The sequence below is a fragment of the Tachysurus fulvidraco genome, chromosome 21 (assembly GCF_022655615.1).
Source record: "Tachysurus fulvidraco isolate hzauxx_2018 chromosome 21, HZAU_PFXX_2.0, whole genome shotgun sequence".
NCBI classification, from domain to species: domain Eukaryota; kingdom Metazoa; phylum Chordata; class Actinopteri; order Siluriformes; family Bagridae; genus Tachysurus; species Tachysurus fulvidraco.
The window spans coordinates 2,881,843-2,905,895 of NC_062538.1; the positions used below are offsets into that span (position 1 = coordinate 2,881,843).

The window sequence follows — 24,053 nt, forward strand, 5'->3', positions numbered from 1 at the left end:
ACATGGGGGCATGGTGGCTTAGTGGGTAGCACGTTCGCCTCACACCTCCAGGGTCGGGGTTCGATTCCCACCTCTGCCTTGTGTGTGCGGAGTTTGCATGTTCTCCCCGTGCCTCGGGGGTTTCCTCTGGGTACTCCGGTTTCCTCTCCCGGTCCAAAGACATGCATGGTAGGTTGATTGGCATCTCTGGAAAATTGTCTCTGGAAAATTGTCTGTAGTGTGTGTGTGTGTGAATGAGAGAGTGTGTGTGCCCTGCGATGGGTTGGCACTCTGTCCAGGGTGTATCCTGCCTTGATGCCCGATGACGCCTGAGATAGGCACAGGCTCCCCGTGACTCGAGGTAGTTCGGATAAAGCGGTAGAAAGTGAGTGAGTGAGTGATATATACATTTATTTAAATCATCAAACATCTGAGTGACTTGCTTGACTCAAGCTACGACTTTACTTGACTCTCACAAAAATGGACTCGGACTTGCTTGAGACTTGAAGGTTAAGACTTGAGACTTACTTGCGACTTGCACATGTGTAACTTACTCCCACCTCTGTAAGAAAATAAAATGTTGAGCTCCAGGCAACAGGAAACCTACATTTGAAGCCTACATACTTGTGGGTTTGTTGTGGGTTTGAGCTGCATCTCTATCTGCACTTTGATCAAATGAACACAAGTGCATGAGTAAGTGTTTGTGGGTGAGTGTTTTTCTCAACAACACACAGACAGACAGACACATAGACACCTTGTAAATGACACCATATGCTTCGCCAGGTCAGACTTACTCTGAGTGAGCTTGCCAAAACATGAGAACTTCCTCCCCAGAGTCTCCCCAGAGCTTCCTCCCCAGAGTCAAGGGCCTTTCTCAGGGGCCCAGCAGTGGCAACTTGGTGAGAAAAGAGAGAGAGAAGCCATAACAGTAGGAACCTCACTGGTGGGTGAATTATTAAATGTATTTTGATATAAATACATTATGACTATTATAACTAACATGTAAATGTGTTCTTTCTAATTCTGTTAATGAGAAAGGACTGAAACTACATTAAAAATATATATTATAATATATTCATAATAATTCATATATTTAAATCATTTGTCTCTGTTAGGGGGAAGGTTTCTGTGTGCACAGCACACATCAAATTGAAAGAAGAGTTTCTAGAAACCACAATATCTCATGATTACAAACATAACTGCTATACCAGCCCAGTCTAACGGCAGTTCGTCACATAGTGTGAAATTTGAACACATAGAATTCACGAAACCCTGAAAACCTGCAGAAATCACCAATCACAAAGCGGACTGGCTCCGTCTACATAGCAACGGATGCTGATTCTCACGGGTAATGCGTGCGTCCACCTTTGCAATTGGGTGATTTCTGCAAGCCACGAATTCTAAGTGTTCAAATTTGATCATTACATTCAAGTAACATTACCTGGGAAGTGGTTTGAGTGCAATGAAGGAGAATTCACGGCCTGCAGAAATCAGTTGAAATTAAATAAAACGGATGGTCATGACATAATATTGTTGAATTATCAAGCACACTTTGAGATCACAGACAGGGGGCTGGAGCCACTCTAAAAAGGTCTAGAACCGCCCCTGGGCTCTGCACACATCAACCACTAAAACACAATATTAGTCATCCAGACTATGAGGAAACAGACACACTCAGACCTTATAAGAGGAAAAAACTCCCCATCAGTGTTTAATCAGTCAGCTCTTCAATTCTCATAAAGATTTCTCTCGTTCAAGACTCACACAGACACAACAGACTGATTACTGGTTCACAGCAGGGGCAGTTCTAGCCCTTTTTTAGGGTGACTCCAGCCCCTCTGTCTGTGATCTCAGCCACCCTAAAACTATAAGTATAATTTTTACTTTCAAAAATAAAAAATAAAAATTACGTTAAAATGCGTCGATGGGAAAGGAAATTATTCATCAGTTTGATCCAAGAGCAATTTTAATTTTTTTTTTTTTTACTTTGCTTTTACGCGCGTGCGTTGTAGTCTTTGAATAGTGCATCATCAGCTGTCTGCTGTATTCGAACGGAGAAGCACAGGCACGCGCAGCGTGCACACGCAGTCAGAGCTGGAGGCGTTTATCTATAATGTTAATAGGCGGAAAACCGCAAAAACGGTCATAGAAGGTATTTTATAAAAACTGCAAAGAATTTTCACAAATCCAGGGAATTTGGTACTCATGTTGTTGTACAATGTTATGCTATTTGTGTTCAAATTGTTTGCAAGGTTGTGTTTTGTGTCTGTTACCCCAACAAAAGCATGTTTTTCAAATGAAAATATATTTCTATAAGCCCACTATAGTAGTGTTTATTATTTAATTGGAGACATTTCTTTTAAAATGTATGTATTGTGAGGATGTATTTTATGTCATCCCACAAGTAAAAGTTTGTTGGTACAGTTATAAAAAGTTGTACTACTTCTGCATGTTTATGCTATAGTAGTGAACTTAATGTACTGAGATTTGTGTGTGGCTGTAGTGTATGTACAGTACTGTGTTGACATTAAAAAAAAATCAATTATACCAGTGAAATGTCACTATTCTTATTACCAGAGTTGATGGCACAAACAAAATATTAATGCAAACAATCCATTCAATACTAAATAAAAATAACATTTATTGATTTGGTCTTTGTCTTGTGAATATTTGTTTTATTAATGACTGCATTCATTGGACACACTGTTTGTAGAGAAAGCACACATACATGAACTGATTTGATTCAAGACTGGCATCATTACATCATGCATAAAATGTTGGTGTCCACTTTTTCCATTTTAAATAATAACATAACTTTTGGTTTACTATGTAGTCATATAATATAAAACTCTTCTTATTTTAAATTCTCACTGAGGGCTAAAACCCCCTAAAGATGATACATAAGATATTGTTGGAATAATATGACAAATCCCTTAATATACACTTGCATCTTAAGGGATTTGTCATATTATTCCAACAATATATTATGTATATTCTCTGTATAATCATATATAGATTGCATATACGGAGGTTAATTGCTAATTGCTTTTCGTGGCCTTGTACCCATGTGCAATGACAATCTAATCTAATTATTTGACATGGAGAACATCTACCTCATTGTCTCACAATCTCTTATACAATTTGGACAAAATTCAATACTAGGATTATTAAGCAGTGGAATTTTCCTCTCGGTCTCAGTTTTCAGTTATTTAACCTTCCTTTTATCATCCTTTTATGATAACAAGCCCCTTGGTGTCTAAATACTTGCACTGCACTCATATCTTATTATATTTAACATCCTAATAAAAAAGAGGTTGTTGTGAGGTTTGTGATGAATTTCTGGAAAACTCCGAGCAACACAAAGATATTAACAAAAGAGTAAAAGCAGTGTTTAGCCGGAACAAGTAATTGTGATGTTTTATAACGATAAACAGCCGCACAATACTTCATACTTCATATATAACATCGACAAAGATTATAAGATAGTGAGGTGCTGGGAAAACAGCACTTTACGAGAAGGAAGATCATCATCATCACAAACAGGCTACAAAGTACATAATCCCACACAATGGGGGAAATCTTTTCTGACTGTTTGATACAGTATATTCCACCCTCTAGTCACAAAAAACAAAGGTCATATCTCAGTGTGTGGTAGCTCTGGTTAAGATGTTGGACTAGGTTATTAGTTTGAATCCCCGGGGCCACAAGCTGCCTCTGCTGTGCCCCTGAGCAAGGCCTTTAACCCTCAGTTGCTCAGCTGTATAAATGAGATAAATGTAAGTCACTCTGGATAAGGACATCTGCCAAATGCTATAAATGTAATTGTGTGTGTGTGTGTGTGTGTGTGTGTGTGTGTGTGTGTGTGTGTGTGTGTGTGTGTGTGTGTGTGTGTGTGTGTGTGTGCCCGTGATTTCAGCTTCTCAACATGATCCTTTAAAATCTTGACCAAATTCTATAACAGACTGTGAGATGAGTTAAATGTCCTATAAGTCAAATTATAGAGTGTACAGTGTAGGTGTAAAAGGAAGAATTAACAGAAATTACTATCATGTATCTGGGTGATTAGTAAAAAATAACTAACTTGTATTGCAGTAAAGTTTTCCTCAATAACGATAATTAGATTAGATTAGATTAGATTAGATTCAAAACTTTATTGTCATTACACATGTACAAGTACAGTACAAGGCAACGAAATGCAGTTTAGGTCTAACCAGAGTGCAACAGCAGCAAGTGCAGGATATAGAGTTTACAAGATTTAGATAAGTTAAATAAATTGGTAATATGGAAGTCATTGACAGATGTGTGTGTACTATGAACATAATATATAGATGGCTATAATTATAAACTAAAATTTACAGAAGGATGTAACAAAATATATGGCTATTACTATAAACACTAATTTACAGTTGTGTATGTACTATGAACATAATATACAGATGAATATATATGTACTGTGAATATAATATACAGACGAATATATATGTACTATGAATATAATATACAGATGGCTATTACTATAAACTGAAATTTACAGAAGGGTATGTGCTATAAACAAAATACATGGCAATTACTATAAACAGTAATTTACAGATGTGTATGTACTATGAATATAATATATATGTGCTATGAACATAATATACAGATGAATATATATGTACTATGAATACAATATACAGAAATATATATGTACTATGAATATAATATACAGATGAATATATATGATATACAGTATATGTGCTATGAACATAATATACAGATGAATATATATATGTACTATGAATATAATATACAGAAATATATATGTACTTTGAATATAATATACAGATGAATATTACTATAAACTGAAATTTACAGAAGGGTATGTGCTATAAACCAAATATATGGCTATTACTATAAACAGAAATATACAGGAGGATATGTACTATGAGCATAATATACAGTAATATATTGCTGTTACTATAAACAGAAATCAGGTGGATATATACTGTACAATGGTAAGGCAATGGTGAGCAGCAATGCAAAAAAAAGAGCAAGTGTGCAAGTGAGCATAGTAATAATGATGATGGTGAAGTTTTGAGATTCTGATAAGTATATATACGAAGTATGCTTACTTTTTCCCCAGGGCTGTTTGCATATAACGACTTCTATGGCTTAATATTAGCCTATACCCTCGGTATACCCACTTGTTTTGCTGCTTAAAACGTCCATAATTTTGATTCAAAGGTTTAAAATCGTGTTCAACACGCGGTGCACCCTCGTGTGTTGTATTGGAGTATTAAATGGAATCTATTACTGTATAGCGAGTTTAGGAGAGCTCATTGTTGTGAGTTGTCAATGGAGCCTTTTACAAAAAGATTTGAAATGTGGGAACACTTTCATTTGATTTCACCCAATAAGGTTATATGGTTATATATGGTTTTGTTGTGAAGCCTATATTTATAACTTAACTCTCATTCATCATTGGGCAATTATCCGATTCAATGTAACATTTCATGTCGTATATTTTGTCATATATATTTATTGGATAGTAGTAATAAGTTGAAAAATATAGGAATGCAAGAAAAGCCTTTTGTGCACCGCTTAATACCATGATCTTTTTTTTAATGGTTCACACTTTATACTTTTGAGACAAGGTCTATCCTTAATCTGTTTTTAGGTCCAGTGTTTGATTTGCTCCCAGCATCTGGCCTATAATAATAATACATCATCCATGTCACTCATTCAAGAACACTTACAATATCCATTTCACAAGTTCACACTTACAAATAAGACTGTGTGTCTATATAGTCATGCTGAACAGGTAGACACCTGATTGCTGACTTCTGTTAATAAAACATAATAAGCACAAAGCATCCATCTAGCCTACAGTACAGTAGTCTGTAAGGCAGATTTATAATAGTGTAAAAGTGTGTCTGCACTAATGTACCTTCAACATTCATGAGTCTGATTTTTTTTCTAAAAACAGTCAAAATGTCCACATTCACCATACAAAAAGTTATCTTTATTACATTTTTATTTGGAGTTACCATGCGTATGAAATGGAACATGTTTTGGCCATGTATTTAAAACTATTTATTTATTTGTTTGTTTGTTTATATCTTTTATTTATTTATGTATTTATTTATTTATCTGTTGTGTCTGCTGGCAGAATAATAATAACGCAACACCATGGGTTGCTGTGTAACCCACATTATTCTTTTACTGAACCGGAATGCAAATCTCAACACATCACTATAGGTCACCACTAGGGGGCAGGCTTTTCCCAAAACTATGAAACCCCATAGTACATACATTACACTTTCCTCCCCCACTAGATTAATTATACTGAGAAACATGAATTAAACATAGCTACAAATCAAGCCTTTGAGGAGGTTCATCTTCATGCGACATGAGATTCATTCACATTAACTGATGTAGGAGGGGTAGTGTTGAAAGCATTGTTGTCCTTGACATTCGACTCAAGGGCAGGTAAAGGTGGGGATTTTGTCTGGCGATCCACCAACTGATCTACATGGCGTCTCCAAGTGTTCTCTCCAACCTTCACTGTGTACGTCAAGGGTCCAGTTCTGGTGGTGATAGTACCTGGTTTCCACTTTTCCAGTCTGTAGTCGCGTGTAATACCTCTTGTCCAACTCGGAAATTTCTTGTAGGTCTGTCCTTCATCTGCTCAATTTGTTTATTTTCCACGTAACGACGAACATTGGGTTTGATGAGATCCAAGCGAGATCTTAAGTTTCTCTTAAGGAACATCATTGCTGGTGTTTGGCCTGTTGTGGCGTGTGTTGCATTTCTGTACATGAAAAGAAAGTTGTCTATTTTGTGTTGTAGTGAAATGCTGTCATTGTCCATTGCTTTCTTGAAAGTCTGTAGGATGGAATGGCGCAGAAGTGATCTGTTTGACACCGTTCAGCTTTATGAATTTCTGAAACTCATCTGAGACGAATTGTCATCCATTATCTGTGCATATCTGCTCTGGCAAACCGTTCCTGGAGAATATTGTTCTCAATACCGAAACAGTGTTTTCAGATGTGGTTGTCTTCATCGGAACAACTTCAGGCCATTTAGAATGTGCGTCCATGGCGATCAAGAACATGGAGTCCCTAAATGGTCCAGCAAAGTCAACATGCACTTGTTGCCATGGTGTTGACGGCCATTCCCAGGGATGCAACGGAGCTAATGGTGGAGAGTTCTGGGTCCTTTGACATCCAGGACAAGCCTTTGCCAGATCCTCAATCTGCTTGTCGATTCCTGGCCACCACATATAACTACGCGCAAGATTCTTCATTTTTACTGTGCCCAAATGCCCTTTATGTAACGTGTCCAGCATCTTACTGCGCAATTTGGAGGGAATGACAACTCTTAATCCACACATCAGCGTCCCTTGACACACAGAAAGCTGTTCTCGCTGAGAATGCCGTCTGTTGACTTCAGAGGCAGACTTGACCAGCCGTCTGCGTTACCATGTAGTTTGGTGCCTTTGAACACCTCTCCGCACATTGAAGATCGAGACCAAGGGCTGATGGTCTGTGATCAGGGTGAATCTTTGACTATATAGGTAATGGTGGAACTTTTCTACACCCCACACAAGACTAAGTGCTTCTCTGTCTATTTGTGCATAGTTACATTCTGCTGCCGTTAGTGATCTCAATGCAAAGGCTATCGGTTTTTCTGTGCCTTCTGGAAACTTGTGTGACAGCACAGTGCCAATTCCATACTGCGATGCATCACATGCCAGCCTGATGGATGGATTGAAATGTGCCAGCACTATACCAGAAGTTATGAGCATCTTGGTCTTTTGGAAAGCTTGTTCGCAACTGTCTGACCATTTCCACTGTGTTCTTGTTTGCAATAGTGCGTTCAATGGGTGTAGCACGGTCGAGAGGTTTGGAAGAAATTTGTGATAATAGTTCACAAGTCCGAGATATGATCGGAGTTGAGACGCGTTCTGTGGGTGTGGTGCATTTAACACAGCTTCAATTTTGTCCTGTGACTTGTGTAGACAATCTTTGTCTATCACATGACCACAATAAGAAATCCGAGACTTGAAGAACTCACATTTTTCTTTGTTAGCTCTTAGTCCATACTCACACAGTCAAGTCAGCACACATTGTAAGTTTTGGAGGTGATCTGCATCATCCTTCCCTTTTACAATGATATTGTCCAGGTAACACTGTGTTCCTGGAATACCCTGCAGCACCAGGTCTATCACTCTTTGCCACAAGGCAGGGGCTGATGCAATTCAAAAAACAAGATGGTTGTACTGATAGAGCCCTTTACAGTATGTGTGTTGATGGTCAAGAATTTATTGGATTAATCAGCTGCTTTTGATACCATAGACCACTCCCTCTTATTATCGAGGCTTGAGACCTGGGTAGGTCTAAAAGCAAATGTTTTGAGCTGGTTTCAGTCATACCTGACTGACAGAAAATTCATAGTGAAACTGGGTAACTTTTCCTCCTCCCCTGCCGCGCTGTCCTATGGCCTTCCACAAGGCTCTATTTTAGCTCCTTCTCTATTTTCATTATACATGCTACCCTTGGACTCTATTCTCCGGAAGCATGGTGTTTCCTTTCACTTCTATGCTGATGACACCCAAATCTACTTATCAATTAGGAAAAACAATCCTTCAGCAATCTCATCTCTTCTAAAATGTTTAGAAGAGGTTAAATTTTGGCTGGCACAAACTTTCCTGTTTTTAAATGAAGAAAAGACTGAGGTAATAGTGTTTAGCCCAAATGAGAACTCTCAGTCCTAAAGCATCAACCTGGAGAGCTTATCTGTTTTTAGATCTTCACGGGTGCAGAATCTTGGCATGTTTATTGATCAGCACTTAAAATTTGACAAACACATCTCATCTGTTATTGGGTCTATCTTTTACCAACTGCGGATTCTCTCCAAAATGAAACACTTTCTTACCCCTAAGACCTTAGAAATGGCTGTTCACGCATTTATTACCTCTTGCTTAGACTACTGTAACTCTTTATATTGCGGTACATCTAAAACTCAGATTACGCGTCTCCAGCTCGTTCAAAATGCTGCTGACAGATTTCTCTCTAGTTGTCGCAAATATGAACACATCACTCCCATTCTCAAATCTCTACACTGGCTGCCGATTTCTCAGAGAATAGATTTTAAGATTTTACTCTTTGTCTATAAGTCTCTCCATAATACCGCTCCTCTCTACCTATCTGAACTTCTTCATCCCTACTTTCCTCTTAGAAGTCTTCGTTCATCTGACCAGGCTTTTTTGGTTGTCCCTCGTGTACGGCTCATGCGTAGAGGAGAGCATGCCTTTTCTGTGGCCGGTCCTAAATTATGGAACTCCCTGCCACTAGAGATTAGGATGGCACCCACCATTTCTAGTTTTAAGTCCATGCTAAAGACCCACTTATTTTCTCTAGCCTTTTCATGATTGCCTAGGATTTTATCTTATTGCCTAGGTTATATCTTATGGTTATATAATATCTATATTACTTTCTTTTAAACTGGTTATTTTTTTATTTTATTTTTTTTAAATAATTCTTATTTTAGTTTCTTGAACTATCTTATTGTGTATGTGCATATTTTTAAGTGTATCTGAAATGTCAAATGAACTGTGAAGCACTTTGGTCAGCAGTGTGGCTGTTTGTAAATGTGCTATACAAATAAACTTGAACTTGAACTTGGATTGCTCATCCATCTCCATTTGGAGGTATGCTTTGGCCAGGTAAATTTTTGAGAAGTGTTCTCCACTGGACAAGGATGCAAAAATATCTTCAATTCATGGCAGGGGATACTGTACTGCATGAAGAGCTGGATTAATGGTCACTTTAAAGTCCCCACAAATATGCACATCCCCTGTCTTACCCTTTTTGATCACAGGAACTATAGTCATTGCCCATTCACTCGTTCAATTTTAGTCAGGATTCCTGTTTTTTCCAAATGATCCACCTCTGCCTCCACCTTGGGACGAATTGCATATGGGACTGGGCGGGATTTAAAGAATTTTGGAGAAGTGTCTTCTTTTAACTCCAGAGTCCCTTTTATTCCTTTAAGTGTTCCTATTCCTTTCTGAAACACAGGTTCTGCATTTTGTACAATTTGCGATAAAGTAATTTGTGTCTCTTTGTTTGTAATTTGCTGGGAAACATTCAAGTTTTTATTGCGTGCCAGTCCAGAGGTATTTTCCTCAGCCATTCGCGTCCGAACAATGCAGGCCCTCCATTTTCCAGGACAGACAGGTTGAGCTGTTGCTGATTTTCTTTGTAATTCACAGTTACTGGTAGTTTTCCTTTTGGAGAGACTTTTTCACCAGTATAAGTTTTTAATATCATTGATGTCTGTTGCAGTGGTATTTTTGAAAACAGTCGTTTGTAATCAGCTGAGATGACCGATAAGGCAGATCCAGTGTCTAACTCCATCTTGAGTTTAACACCTGACACTTCTGGTGTAAGCCAAATAACTCTTCAATCTGTCTCTTTAATACTGTACAGTTCCAGGCTTGAGACATCATCGGTATCTGAACTTGTGTTCGCTTCATTTTCAGTTACTTGATGTACAGTGGCAGATTTATGTTTCACTTTGTACATTCAGTCTTTCTGTACTTTCTGTACCTTCTGTTTATCCATTTTGCATACTCTCTCGATGTGCCCCTTTTTATGGCATCTTCTACACTCTTTATCCTTGAACCAGCAGTCATTTGCCTCATGAGACATTCTTCCACAGCGATAGCATTTCTGTTTTCTTTCCGATTTCAGTGCCAGATTATTTGTTGCACATTCTATTGATTTTTGTTGCAATTCTAATGCATCTTCTGCTGCAGTCTCCATGGATATTGCAATGTTCAATGCACGATCGAGTGTCAAATTTTTGTGTACTTTCATTATGCATTCCACAAACAAGTCTGTCTCTTAATGCATCTGCCATTCCAGCTCCGAATTGACAATGCTCTGACAATCGGTGTAACTCAGCTATGTATTTGGAAACACTTTCTCCTTTAGCTTGGTTCGCTTGTGGAATCTGAATCTTTCCGCAATTTCTAAGGGTTTGGGGCTCAAATGTTCATTTAAAATGTCCACTACTTGCTGGAACGATTTATCCGCTGGCTTTTCAGGGGTTAACAGACTACGAAGTAGTCCATAAGTCTTCGCTTCTCTTTCTGTTTAATGTAACTTACGCGCTCTTTTTGTGAATATTCCTTTCCGTTTCTTGTCCATTCAGGTCTTTTTGTTGCATCTGTGGTTGTCGATCCGAAACTCGTCGCCAATTCTGTTGTGTCTGTGGGCAGAATAATAATAACGCGACACCATGGGTTGCTGTGTAACTCGCATTATTCTTTTACTGAACCGGAACTGAATGCAAATCTCAATACATCACTATAGGTCACCACTAGGGGGCAGGCTTATCACAAAACTATGAAACCCCATAGTACGTACATTACATTATCTATCCTTAATTTGTCAATCCATTCATTTTTGCTTCTAAAATTAATACGTTGTTTGGTTGTGAAAAATTCTGTGATAGCACTTTCAACAGCAGAGGTCCTCATCAAGCACTGATTTGAAAAGCTTCGAGTAATGAACCTTTTTCCAAAACAATTGGGTTGAAAGCTTCACTGTGTAATGAAGCATTGTAAGGCTGAGGATTCATTTGCAGCTTTTATTAAACATTCTCGTATAATGACAGGCAGGGTCAAATGACAGCAAAACACAACAGAGTGGGCGAGGCACAAACGTGGTCAATAATAACAGGCAGAAGGTCAGGGCTGGCGGCAAACAGTCGGAAGGCAAGAGTACAGAAACAAATCACGAAACGCTCAGAATGACAGCCGAGCAAGTCGAGACTTTGCACAAAAGCCAAGTTCAAGTTCGTTTATATAGGAAGTGGGTGATTGGAAGCAGGTGGCGGTGTAATCAGTCCCGGTAAGGGGATTATGGGAAGTGTAGTCCGGAAGCTACTAGTACTCAGGGGAAGGTTCCCTCTGGTGGCGATTGGAGGAACGAGGCAGGTGCTTCAACCATGACACACTGCTTCAAAAAAGCTTCACTTCGCCATCACTATCTCATGGTGCTTCACCTCAGTAACACAATCATCAAATGATTCTTTATAAAAAATAAAAAAAACACTGAAGGGATGATGGGGTTACAGAAGCTACGCTAATATCTCCACTTGCTTCTTTTCTTCTACCCACCCAAAGGCATTCAGGTAACCGCTCCAGTTGTGTTCCACTTCGTAATGTTTTCAGACCTTCAGTGAGAAAAGATGAACCCTGTGAGGATCCTGAGGTACCAAGAGATGAACCAGCTCCAGTACTGTTCAACTTCATGATGATTTCAGACATTCTAAGAGAAGATGCCAACTCCATGTGGTCTCTGAGGACAACAACCTCCTCATCAATACACAATAATCAGACTGTATCTGACTGTAGAAAGGACTCATAATGACACTGAGGTGTTTATAAAAGTTTATAGTCACACCCTCATCCTCATTTGGGTGTGACTATAAACTGTTATAAACTCCTCATCAATACACAATTATCAGACTGTATCTGACTGTAGAAAGGACATGATTCATAATGACACTGAGGTGTTTATAACAGTCTATAGTCACACCCTCCAGTGTCACCTTTAATGAAGATGAGGTTCTCTTTTGAGTCTGGTTCCTCTCAACGTTTCTTTCGCTTCCATCTAAGGGAGTTTTTTCTCACCACAGCTGACAATAGGGTCCAGTCTTAAATATGAAAAAAGTAAATTAGCTGTAACAGGCTTCAATTTATGTGGCGAGGCATTTTAATAAAAATAACATATTAATAAAACTATTATAATGCAATAATACATCATTTAAATCACATTTTCATTTCTGTAATTAAAATCCAGAGATTTGATGTGTTAATCATCTGTAACTCATTATTTAGTAACTCAGAATTCTGTCTTTCCTGCAAATGTATAAATGTTAACAGAAAGTATTAAAATAAAGCCATCATTCAAATTGTTAGTTGTTTAGACAAACTTTCACACCATGGAGGTTTTTATGATTTTTCAAGACCTCTGATTATTTTATTGTAATTCCTGAATAATAGACTTAAACTTAACCATTAACGTAAATAATAAACTAAGACCTTAGAGGGTAAAATGTGTTTTCTTGCTGGTGTAATGGAGCACAACGATCACTTCACAAATAACACAGTAAACAGCAGGTTTTTTAAACAATATTTAATCAGACTTAATTAATTACGTTCTCATAACGTTTCACTTAAACTCTTTTGCTATTTTTTTTTTCTTAAGCCATTTGCACAAAGTCTTTATACTTCTGTGGAATTAAGACAGATCATCCAGATCTTGTTTTTACCACCTTTGGTGAAGGAACTGTTGTTTGGCTAGAATCCGACTCAGGTAAATTAATTACAGGTTGTTCAATTGACTCTGGAATGTTTGGAACAGCATTAAGCATTTCATTTGCAAGATGGTCGGGACTGTTGATTTCTTGCTATACTTGAGTTTGTGAAGCTGAAGTAGATGTCGGTCCTTTGTCACTGGGTGTAGGCATTAGATGTCACCGGTTTCGTCTAAGTAATCCGGCCTCAGATTGTATAACGTAAGACCGGGGTGACTCACACTTCTCAACCTTATCCATCCTCTCTCATCATCCAATTTCACTGCCACAGAATCACCTGGTAAAATCTCAGGTAATGTACGAACATTGTTCCTCTTGTTGTAATATTTTCGATAGCTTGCTTTAGCTTTTCGTTCCAACTTTCTCAGCTGATGAAGATCTGGCCACTCAGGCTGCAGGTTTGACTCCAATGTGGGAACAGTGGTTATTTGTCTACCCATCATAAGCTGTGACTTACACTTGTAGCCTGAATGGGTGTGGCTCATCAGAGCTGCAAACGGGTCCGATTGTTTCAAGATCTTTTTAGCTGTTTGCACAGCTCTTTCAGCCTCACCGTTTGATTGTGCATAGTGAGGACTTGAGGTAACATGCTGACAATCATAGTCTCTTGTAAAGTCTTTAAAAGCCCGTCCACTAAACTGAGGCCCATTATCCGAAAACAAAACATTGGGACAGCCCCATCGTGCAAACATGTTCTGTAGACAAGCACATGTTTTTCCTGACAGGTCCGAAAGATGAGCTATATCAATATACCTCGAGAAATAATCCACAACTATCAATTAATGCTGCTTATCCACTTCACATATATCAGCACCAATTTTCTCCCATGGGCGGTTTGGCAGGGGAGTGGTTAGGAGTGGCTCCTTTTTCTGGGAAGGTCTTGTCTTTGCAGTTATTAACAAGTGACTGGATTTCTTTACTTAATCCTGGCCACCACACACTACATTTGGCTCTCTCCTTACATTTCACAATGCCTTGGTGACCGCTATGCAATCTCTGGAGTATGTCTGACCTTATTGTCTGGGGAATTATGATCCTATCACAAAGTCCTGGAAAACTGACAGGTGATGACGTGCACTGTAGTATGATTTCAAAGCTTGAGGGACATTGGCTGCATATCTAGGCCAGCCATCAGCCACATACTGTACGTCTTCACCATTTGTAGTTCATAATCCAGTCCCGTCTCTCTTTTCACAGAATCCAGTTTAGGTTGAGAGATTGGCCATGCATCACTGCCAGCTTTCTCGTAAGATTCCACATCCAGCACTAATTCAGAAACCTCTGCTGAATTGGTGGGCTGAGGGTGTCGAGACAGCGTGTCAGCGACCACCAGTACATACTGCCCCTCAGGATTGTAACGCATTATTTGCAATAACAGTCTTTGACATATCAGGGGAACTGAATCCAGATCCTTTGCATGATCAACGGAATGAGTGGTTTATGGTCAGTTTGCAACACAAAACTTTCCAGTCCGTACAGCAAAACACAACAGAGTGGGCAAGTCTCTTTCTCGCAGGACCACATGGCTGCCAGGCACTCTTTTTCGATCTGGGCATACCGTTTTTCACCATCTGTCAGCATCCTGGAGGAATAGGCCACTGGTTATAGTCGCCCGTCATGGTCTTGCAGCAAGTCGCCCTCCAGACCATAACTGCTGGCATCTGCGCTGAGAACTGTGGGCTTTGTGACATCATAAAACGCAAGAACAGGAGCTCCTGTGATTACTTGTTACTTTGTGTCCTAAATACTTGAGTTGATTCTGTCTCAGTAGACACTTTTCCTTATTCTGCTGCAAACCTGCCCGGTCAATGACTGCCAAAGCCCTCTGCAATCGCTGCGCATGTTCCTCAGGAGTGTTGCCATAAACTAAAATATCATCCATGAACACTGCGACTCCTTCTTGGTCGTCGAGGATTGCTGACATTTCACGCTGGAAGATTTCTGATGCACTCGTTATTCCAAATGCCTACGGAAGAAATATCTCCCAAAAGAGTAATAAATGTTGTTAGTTTTGCACATTCCATATCAAGTGGCAGTTGCCAGAAACCACTAGCAGCATCAAGGTGTGAGAAAACTTCAGCATGTGCTAACTTAGGTAGAATGTCGTCGATAGTTGACAGCTTTATTGAGTTGCTTCAGATCTCTGTAGACTGTGACGGATTTAAACTGTCCTTTGCAGTGCAATGTTCCCCCTGGGCTCTCAAGTTTCACATTTGTATTCTTGTTGTGGCTTGTACTTCAAAACAGAGAATGTTATCTCAGAAAGTACACTTATGTCAGCACCCGTGTCAATTTTAAAGTCTGTGTCTGTGCCTTGAATTGGAAGTGTGACCATCCATGCTCCATTTGCATCATTAATTTGTGTCAACTCGCCAAGGAAGTGTGTGACATTGCTGCCCTCTGGTGGTTGGTGACTTCATGGACTGCTTGGGTTCTACAAACTGCAGTAAAGTGGCCCTTTTTTCTGCATTTGCGACATTCAGCACTTTTTGCTGGGCATATGTCCCCTTTTCCATGATTTCTTCCACATCTTTTACATCTCCATTCTATTGCCTGCTCTGTCTGATTTTGATTTTGAGCCTATGTGTTGTCTACCTCTTCCACTGTAATGTGATTTTCCTCTGGCACCAGTCACTTCACTGATTTGAGTACTAACACACGCAGCTTGTTTATTAATGTGTCCTCGTCCCTGTTCAGACGGTCTCACGAGCTCTATGGCGTGTTTGAGCATCAAATCGGGCATTAATTGAAGCTTTTCTGACAGTTTTCTGTCTAAAATCCCAATCACAAGCTGATCGAGAATGTTTTCATCCTTTGCCGCCCCAAAGTCACATGTACTGGCTAGTTCATGCAGGCTGCAAATATATTCTTCGGCCATTTCCCCTGGCCACTGAACTCTCATGTGAAATCGTGCACGCTCATGAATAAGATTAACTTTTGGTACAAAGTAGGCAGAAGTTGAGGCAAGCTCTGGGTGGTCAGGTAGTGCTGCCAGATGACTGGGAAACTACAGCAGAAGTGATCAGGGAGACAGGAAGAAAGGTGCTGGGTGTGTCATCTGGAAGGAGGAAAGGAGATAAGGAGACTTGGTGGTGGAATGAGGAAGTTCAGGATACTGTCCAGAGGAAGGGGTTATCCAAGAAGAAGTGGGATATGGACAGGACTGAAAAGAAAAGAAAGGAATACAAGAAGTTACAGCACAGAGTGAAGAGGGAGGTGTCTAAGGCCAAGCAGAAGGCATATGACGAGTTGTACACTAGGTTAGACACTAGAGATGGAGAGAAGGACTTGTACAGGTTAGCTAGGCAGACGGATAGAGATGGAAGGGTGCTCACAAGTGAGGAGAGTGTACAGAAGAGATGGAAGGAATACTTTGAGGAGCTGATGAATGAGGAAAATGAGAGGGAAAAAAGAGTAGAAGGGGTGAAATCTGTGGAACAGGAAGTAGATAAGATTATAAAGGATGAACTCAGGAAGGCTTTGAAGAGGATGAAAAGTGGAAAGGCATTTGGTCCTGACGACATCCCGTAGAGGTCTGGAAGTGTCTAGGAGAGGCAGCAGTGGAGTTTTTAACTAGGGTTTTAGAAAGTGAGAGGATGCCTGAGGAATGGAGAAGGAATGTGTTAGTGCCGATCTTTAAGAATAAGGGGGACGTGAAGAGTTGCAACAACTATAGGGGGATAAAGTTGATGAGCCATACAATGAAGCTGTGGGAAAGAGTAGTGGAAGCTAGGTTAAGGATGGTGGTGGAAATTTGTGAGCAGCAGTGTGGCTTCATGCCCAGAAAGAGCAGAACAGATGCAATTTTTGCTTTGAGAATGTTGATGGAGAAGTATAGGGATGGTCAGAGGGAGTTGCAGACTTGGAGAAAGCGTATGACAGAGTGCCAAGAGCTGTGGCACTGTATGTGGAAGTCAGGAGTAGCAGAGAAGTATGTCAGAGTGGTGCAGGACATGTATGAGAGGAGCAGGACAGTGGTGAGGTGTGCTGTAGGTCAGACAGAGCAGTTCAAAGTGGGTGTGGGACTGCATCAGGGATCAGCTCTGAGCCCCTTCCTGTTTGCTATAGTGATGGACCAGTTGTCAGAGGAGGCCAGACAGGAGTCTCCTTGGACGATGATGTTTGCAGATGACATTGTGATCTGTAGTGAGAGCAGGGAGATGGTGGAGGAAAACCTGGAGAGGTGGAGGTTTGTGCTGGAGAGAAAAGGAATGAAAGTCGGTCGTAGTAAGACTGAGTACATGTGTGTGAATGAAAGGGAGGAAAGTGGAACAGTAAGGTTACAGGGTGAAGAGGTGAAGATGGTACAGGAGTTTAAGTACTTGGGGTCAACAGTTCAGAGTAATGGAGAGAGTGGTAAAGAAGTAAAGAAGCGAGTGCAGGCAGGTTGGAGTGGGTGGAGAAAAGTGTCAGGAGTTCTGTGAGATAGGAAAATATCAGCAAGAATCAAGGGGAAGGTGTACAGGATAGTGGTGAGACCGGCCATGCTGTATGGTTCTCTTTGGGAGTGACAATATTGGACAGGATTAGGAACGAGTACATCAGAGGGACAGCCCATGTTGGACGTTTGGGGGACAAAGTTAGGGAGGCCAGATTAAGATGGTTTGGACATGTTCAGAGGAGGGAGAGTGATTATATTGGTAGGAGAATGTTGGACATGGAGCTGTCAGGCAGGAGGCAAAGAGGAAGGCCAAAGAGGTATGTAATTAATGAGGATTTGAAGCTAGTGGGTGCAAGTGTTGAGGATGCAGAAGATAGGGATAGGTGGAGAGAGATGATTCGCTGTGGCAACCCCTGAAGGGAAAAGCCAAAAGAAGAAGATGAAGAAGATTAAGCAACGGACAGAAACATGCTGTGACTACATTCACTGCTCAGCTTGCATAAGTACGGTGGCCGAGAAGTGCAGAACACATTAACAAATCCAAAAACAAATTAACGAATCCGAAAACAAATAAACAAATCCGAAAACACATTAACAAATCCGAAAACACAACGACAAGTCAGACAACCCAGAAGAGTTGGTATAGTTTGTGATTGGAAGACGTACCGATCATTGGACAAGACACCTTTCATTCACCTGTATATCTTGAATGACAGGTATCTTGTACAATGATCGGTAAGTATCCATTCACAAACTATACCTACCTTTTTCTGGGTTGTCTGAATCGCTGCATGAAACACATTAACAAATCTGAAAACACAACGACAATTCAGACAACCCAGAAGAGTTGGTATAGTTTGTGATTGGAAGACGTACCGATCATTGGACAAGACACCTGTCACTCAAGGTATACATGAAGTTCAACAGTCTGCCACAGGGAAAAGTTGGAATGCATGTTGTTACAACCTTTTTATGCAGGGTCTAGAGCAAGGAGTAACATTTTTATGGCTGTGGTTCTTTTGTGGGTGTGGTAGGCAAAGAACTGCAGGGACAAGAAAATGACCATGAAATGGTTTATTGCCAGAAAAAAAAAGAGGTAACGGGACAACTCAAGCCAAAAACATAAGAAAAAGTTAAACCAAGAGAAAATAAGACGGTAGTGATGCCAAAGAAAAGAAAGAAAAATAACAAAAACCCAATACTAACTCTTTTAACCCTCTAACCTATCTAATGAAATAAACAAGAAACAAAACTCCAGCGCCGAGCGCCGTATCCTTCCCTACTCTATCCTACTTAACAAAACATACACCTCTTACCTAGTGTGTCTAACATCGAGTTACCTATGTGTGGGGCTATGGAAGTCGCGTGACATCCTCCCTGTCCCACTTCCTCTGGTATAACACAATAAACAAAAAAGGAGCAAAAGCTTCTTTGACAGAGAGGAAATGCGATAAATTAATTAGTATACAATCGGAGTAATGTGGCATCAGCAAACAAAAATCTAAGCGAAAGGGTCTCCCCTTTGTCGAATTTGCATACACCCTGCATAATGCGGCAACAACAGACAAAGCGGAAGGGTTCTCCTGTCGCTTCTTTCCCCGGCGCTTTTATATCCGCCGGCTGAAGTTCATTGCCAGCAGATAGGTCACACCGAAGGAGGATTGACGTCTCCCCGAGCCAATCAGTGATCCCGGAAGTGTCTAAGAGTACGAGATGAGAGAGAGAGAGAGAAAAAAAAAACAGCACCCCCCCCCCCCCAACAGTTTTAGGGACGTAACACTCCCACCCTTAAGAACAAACTTGTTTGTGAACACACTTTACCCCACCTACATCCTCGATAGAGCATCAGCCAAGACATTATCCGAACCCTTCTTATGTTTGATTTCCAGGTTAAAACACTGGACTATAAGTGCCCAGCGCATTAAGCGCTGATTTTGGTTATACATACGAGATAAAAACACAAGAGGGTTGTGATCCGTGTAGACCACCACTGGTAAACTGCTGGAACCAAGGTAAACCTCAAAGTGTTGTAACACAAGCAGCAAAGCAAGGGCTTCCTTTTCAATTGTTGAATAATTCAGCTGATGTTTAATATATTTCCGAGAAAAATAACTAATCGGGTGTTCGACTCCATTCTCATCCTCCTGAATAAGAACAGCACCAGCACCCATGGAGCTTGCATCCACCTCTAGTTTAAAAACTTTTGTGCTGTCAGGTGCCATTAAAACAGGTGCATTACACATCAAATTTTTCACAGTCTCAAAAGCATGCTGACTCTCAGCAGTCCACACATAAGATTTTGATGGGCTAAGTAGTGAAGTAAGAGGACTCCCCACAGTCGAAAAATTTCTACAGAAACTCCGATAATAGCCTGCCATACTCAAAAACCTTCGCAACACTCTACGGGTCGTAGGAATCGGAAAATCTGTTATGGCAGTGACTTTAGCCGGACATACTTGGCCTTGACCGACCTCCTTTCCAAGGTAAGTAACTGTTGCCTTACCAAATTCACATTTTGCTAAATTAAGCGTCGTTTGCTTTTCTCAATCGTTCAAATACGGTTCTCAACAGACAAATGTGTTCTTTCCAACTTAACGAATACAGCATCAGATCATCGAGATAGGCGTTGCAATTAGGCACATGCGAGGTAATGGATAGCTGTCCGGTACAGTCACAGCATTTACTTTATGGTAATCTGTACAAAACCTGAAGGAGCCATCAGGTTTTGGAACCAATAGACACGGAGAACACCAGGGACTGCAACTGGGCTTAGCTAAATTGTTTTTCAGTAAATACTCGACCTCCGTACGCATAACCGATCGTTTCAATGAATTTACGTGGTAGGCATGTTGCTTGATAGGTCGAGCACCATTCACATTAATGTCATGTTTCAGAACATTTGTTTGTGTAGGAACATCAACAAACAAACATTTAAAATCACTGATGATTTTACAATGTCTATTCTCTGAGTCACAGTTAGATGGTCAAGATATGAGGAAAGATCTTCTAAAATTTCAGGATTTGCTAACCTTGCACTCTGCTGAAATTCATGGCGAAACACCACTCCATCTATGTCTGCATCCAACGTATTAGCAGGTGACGTCAGATCCACGGCTATCGCTACAGATAAGGTAGCTGGGCCGGCAGTCTCTTCCGCAGCACTGGTTGCCATTGACGACGCTCTGACATGATAAGCTTTTAACATGTTAAGATGACAAACACAGGTTTTACGTTTTCGGTCAGGTGTACACAACATATAATCAGTTTCACTCATCTTTTTTTTCACCACATATGGACCAAAGAAACGAGCAGACAAAGATGATCCGGACACAGGTAACAACACCAGCACTTTGTTTCCAGGTTGAAATGACCGAGCTACCGCGTCTATCATATTTGTGCTTCATGTCCTTCTGAGCACTCGCAAGCGACTCTTTAGCTAATGACCAAGCAGTATGAAGACGTTCTCGAAAAGTGCTTACATAATCCAATACATTAGTTTCAGAACTCAGCGTAGGCTCCAAGATCTGTTCTTTAAGAACCTTTAACGGTCCTCTACCCTGATGTCCGAACACAAGTTCAGCAGGACTAAATCCAAGAGATTCTTGAGTAGTTTCTCTTACCGCAAACAAGACTAAAGGAACCCCTTCGTCCCAGTCCTTAGCGGTGTCTTGACAATATTTCCTTAACATTGCCTTAAGGGTTTGGTGAAACCTCTCAAGTGCGCCCTGACTCTGCGGGTGGTATGCACTTGAGACTCGGTGTGAAATTTTCAATGTTACCAGTACTTGTTTAAAAAGTTTTGATAGAAAATTTGTACCTTGATCAGTTTGTATTACTTTTGGAAGTCCGACGTGGAAAATAATTTCACTAATGCCTTACTAACAATAGGTGCTGTGATTTTTCTTAGTGGAATCGCCTCAGGAAATCGGGTGGCCATACACATAACGGTTAATAAAAAACTGATTTCCAGACTTTGTTCTTGGTAATGGACCAACACAGTCTACCAACACATGTTCAAATGGTTCTCCCATCGCAGGTATAGGAGATAAAGGAGCGGGTGGAATTCGCTGATTTGGCTTTCCAATAATCTGACAAGTATGACACGTACGGTAATAGTGGACAACATCTTTCTTTAGCCCAGGCCAGAAGAAGTGTCTCAAAATCCGACGATATGTCTTGGTAACACCTAAATGACCAGCCAGCTGGTGATCATGAGCCAAGCACAAGACATGTTGACGATAGGAAAATGGAACCACAATTTGATACACAACATTCCAGTCTAGAATCTCATCAGCATTAGAATGCCACTTTCACATCAGTAAGTCATTATCTAGGAAATAAGCACATTTCTTATTCTTAGCCACATCAAGGGAATTAACAGAATCAAAACAAGGCACAAGAGTTTTATCCTCTTTCTGTGCAGTGATAACTTTCTTCCGTGACACCGGCAACAGGCTGTACAACGACCGCAGACTTTAATGCTTTAACCAACCCCACACTTTTTGGTGGTGGCTGCGGCTTGCATTTCAAAGCCAAGCAATCAGCGATCACATGCCCTTTCTTGTGACAATAAAAACACTCACGCTCCTCTTTATTAGCGAAGCTAAATTTTGAACGTGATAGCGAACTGTCAGTCTGTAACCTTTCAGGACGTGGAGAAGAAAATACATTCTTGTGAGATTCTCGCAAATTCCCCGAATGTTTGTGCAAAACTCTTTTTGTGTTTCCGAAAACGTTGCCTATAAGCCTCTGGGACCAACTCATATGCTCGCAAGATAGCAGATTTTACAGATTCATATTTCAGACTCTCTTCAATTGACAATGTAGAACAAACTACTTGCATTTTTCCAAATAACCTACATTGTAACAGCAATGACCAGACCTCCTTAGGCCAACGAAGAGAAATGGCAATGCGTTCAAACGCACTGAAGTAAGTGTCTACGTCAGTTTCTCTAAATTGAGGAACAAGTGCAATGTGCTTACTCACGTCAAAAGGGTTGGGTGACAAACCACCTTGCGGTGAAGAAACATGGGAGTGAGCCGTGTCCGGCTGTACAGTTGAGCCAGTAGCATTTTTTTAATGCCTCTAACTCGAGCTGCTTCAGCTTCACCTGCTTCTCTGCCTCGATTTCCAGCTTTCGTATTTCCAGTTTCAAGTTCAATTCAGCTTGGCGCGTCTGGGCTCTCTCCTGCGCTTCATAAGGCAAACGGGCCATACGGACTTTTAGTCGCGCCACTTCCAGTGAACCAACAGAACTGGGTGTAACTGGATCAAACGGTGGTAAGCCGACCTTAGCTTCGGCCTCCGCCTCTGCTTCAGCATCAACTCCGCCACTCCGCTTATCCTCCTCACCAGAACTGAACTGCTCATGAGCCTCGCCATGCACATCTTCAACACCATCTTCCACATTTGACACAGACAATACCTGCAACTCCTTTAAACGCAAGATTAACATTTGTTTTAACTCTTTTTTCGTTTACTTAAAGGGATCTGAAAGTGATCCGCTATCTGCATCAAATCCTGCTTTCTGCATAATTCTATCTGTTCTAGAGATGGACTAGTTACAAAATCCTCCAAGTGAAACTTTTCCACAATGACAACCACGCAATCCAAACTTTATTAACCGTTTGAGCGACTCGCGGCTCCTATGCTGCCACCTACAACAACTAAAGCATTGTTCTTTGCCCATCACAACCACAAATTTTCACAGTTACCATTGAATTATTTTAATAACAATCCCGGACGAGCCCCCACTTAATGTTACGACCTTTTTATGCGGGGTCTAGAGCAAGGAGTAACATTTTTATGGCTGTGGTTCTTTTGGGGGTGTGGTAGGCAAAGAACTGCAGGGACAAGAAAATGACCATGAAATGGTTTATTGCCAGAAAAAAAAAAAAGAGGTAACGGGACAACTCAAGCCAAGAACATAAGAAAAAGTTAAATCAAGAGAAAATAAGACGGTAGTGACGCCAAAGAAAGGAAAGAAAAATAACAAAAACCCAATACTAACTCTTTTAACCCTCTAACCTATCTAATGAAATAAACAAGAAACAAAACTCCAGCGCCGAGCGTCGTATCCTTCCCTACTCTATCCTACTTAACAAAACATACAGGGGGTGGCGTACACCTCTTACCTAGTGTGTCTAACATCGAGTTACCTACGTGTGGGGCTATAAAAAGTCGCGCGACATCTTCCCTGTCCCACTTCCTCTGGTATAACACAATAAACAAAAAAGGAGCTAAAGCTCCTTTGACAGAGAGGAAATGCGATAAATTAATTAGTATACAATCGGAGTAATGTGGCAACAGCAAACAAAAATC

The 24,053-nt window shown here is 40.5% G+C and overlaps 1 long non-coding RNA gene across 1 annotated transcript; it reads right to left on the reverse strand.

Annotated features, from left to right (window-relative positions):
- Nucleotides 1–772: 772 nt before the first annotated feature.
- Nucleotides 773–1,499, reverse strand: LOC125139852. Its single transcript, XR_007138986.1, has 2 exons — nt 1,421–1,499; nt 773–874 (listed from the first exon to the last, which is right to left on the reverse strand). It is a non-coding gene; the product is annotated as an uncharacterized LOC125139852 (long non-coding RNA).
- Nucleotides 1,500–24,053: the final 22,554 nt, after the last annotated feature.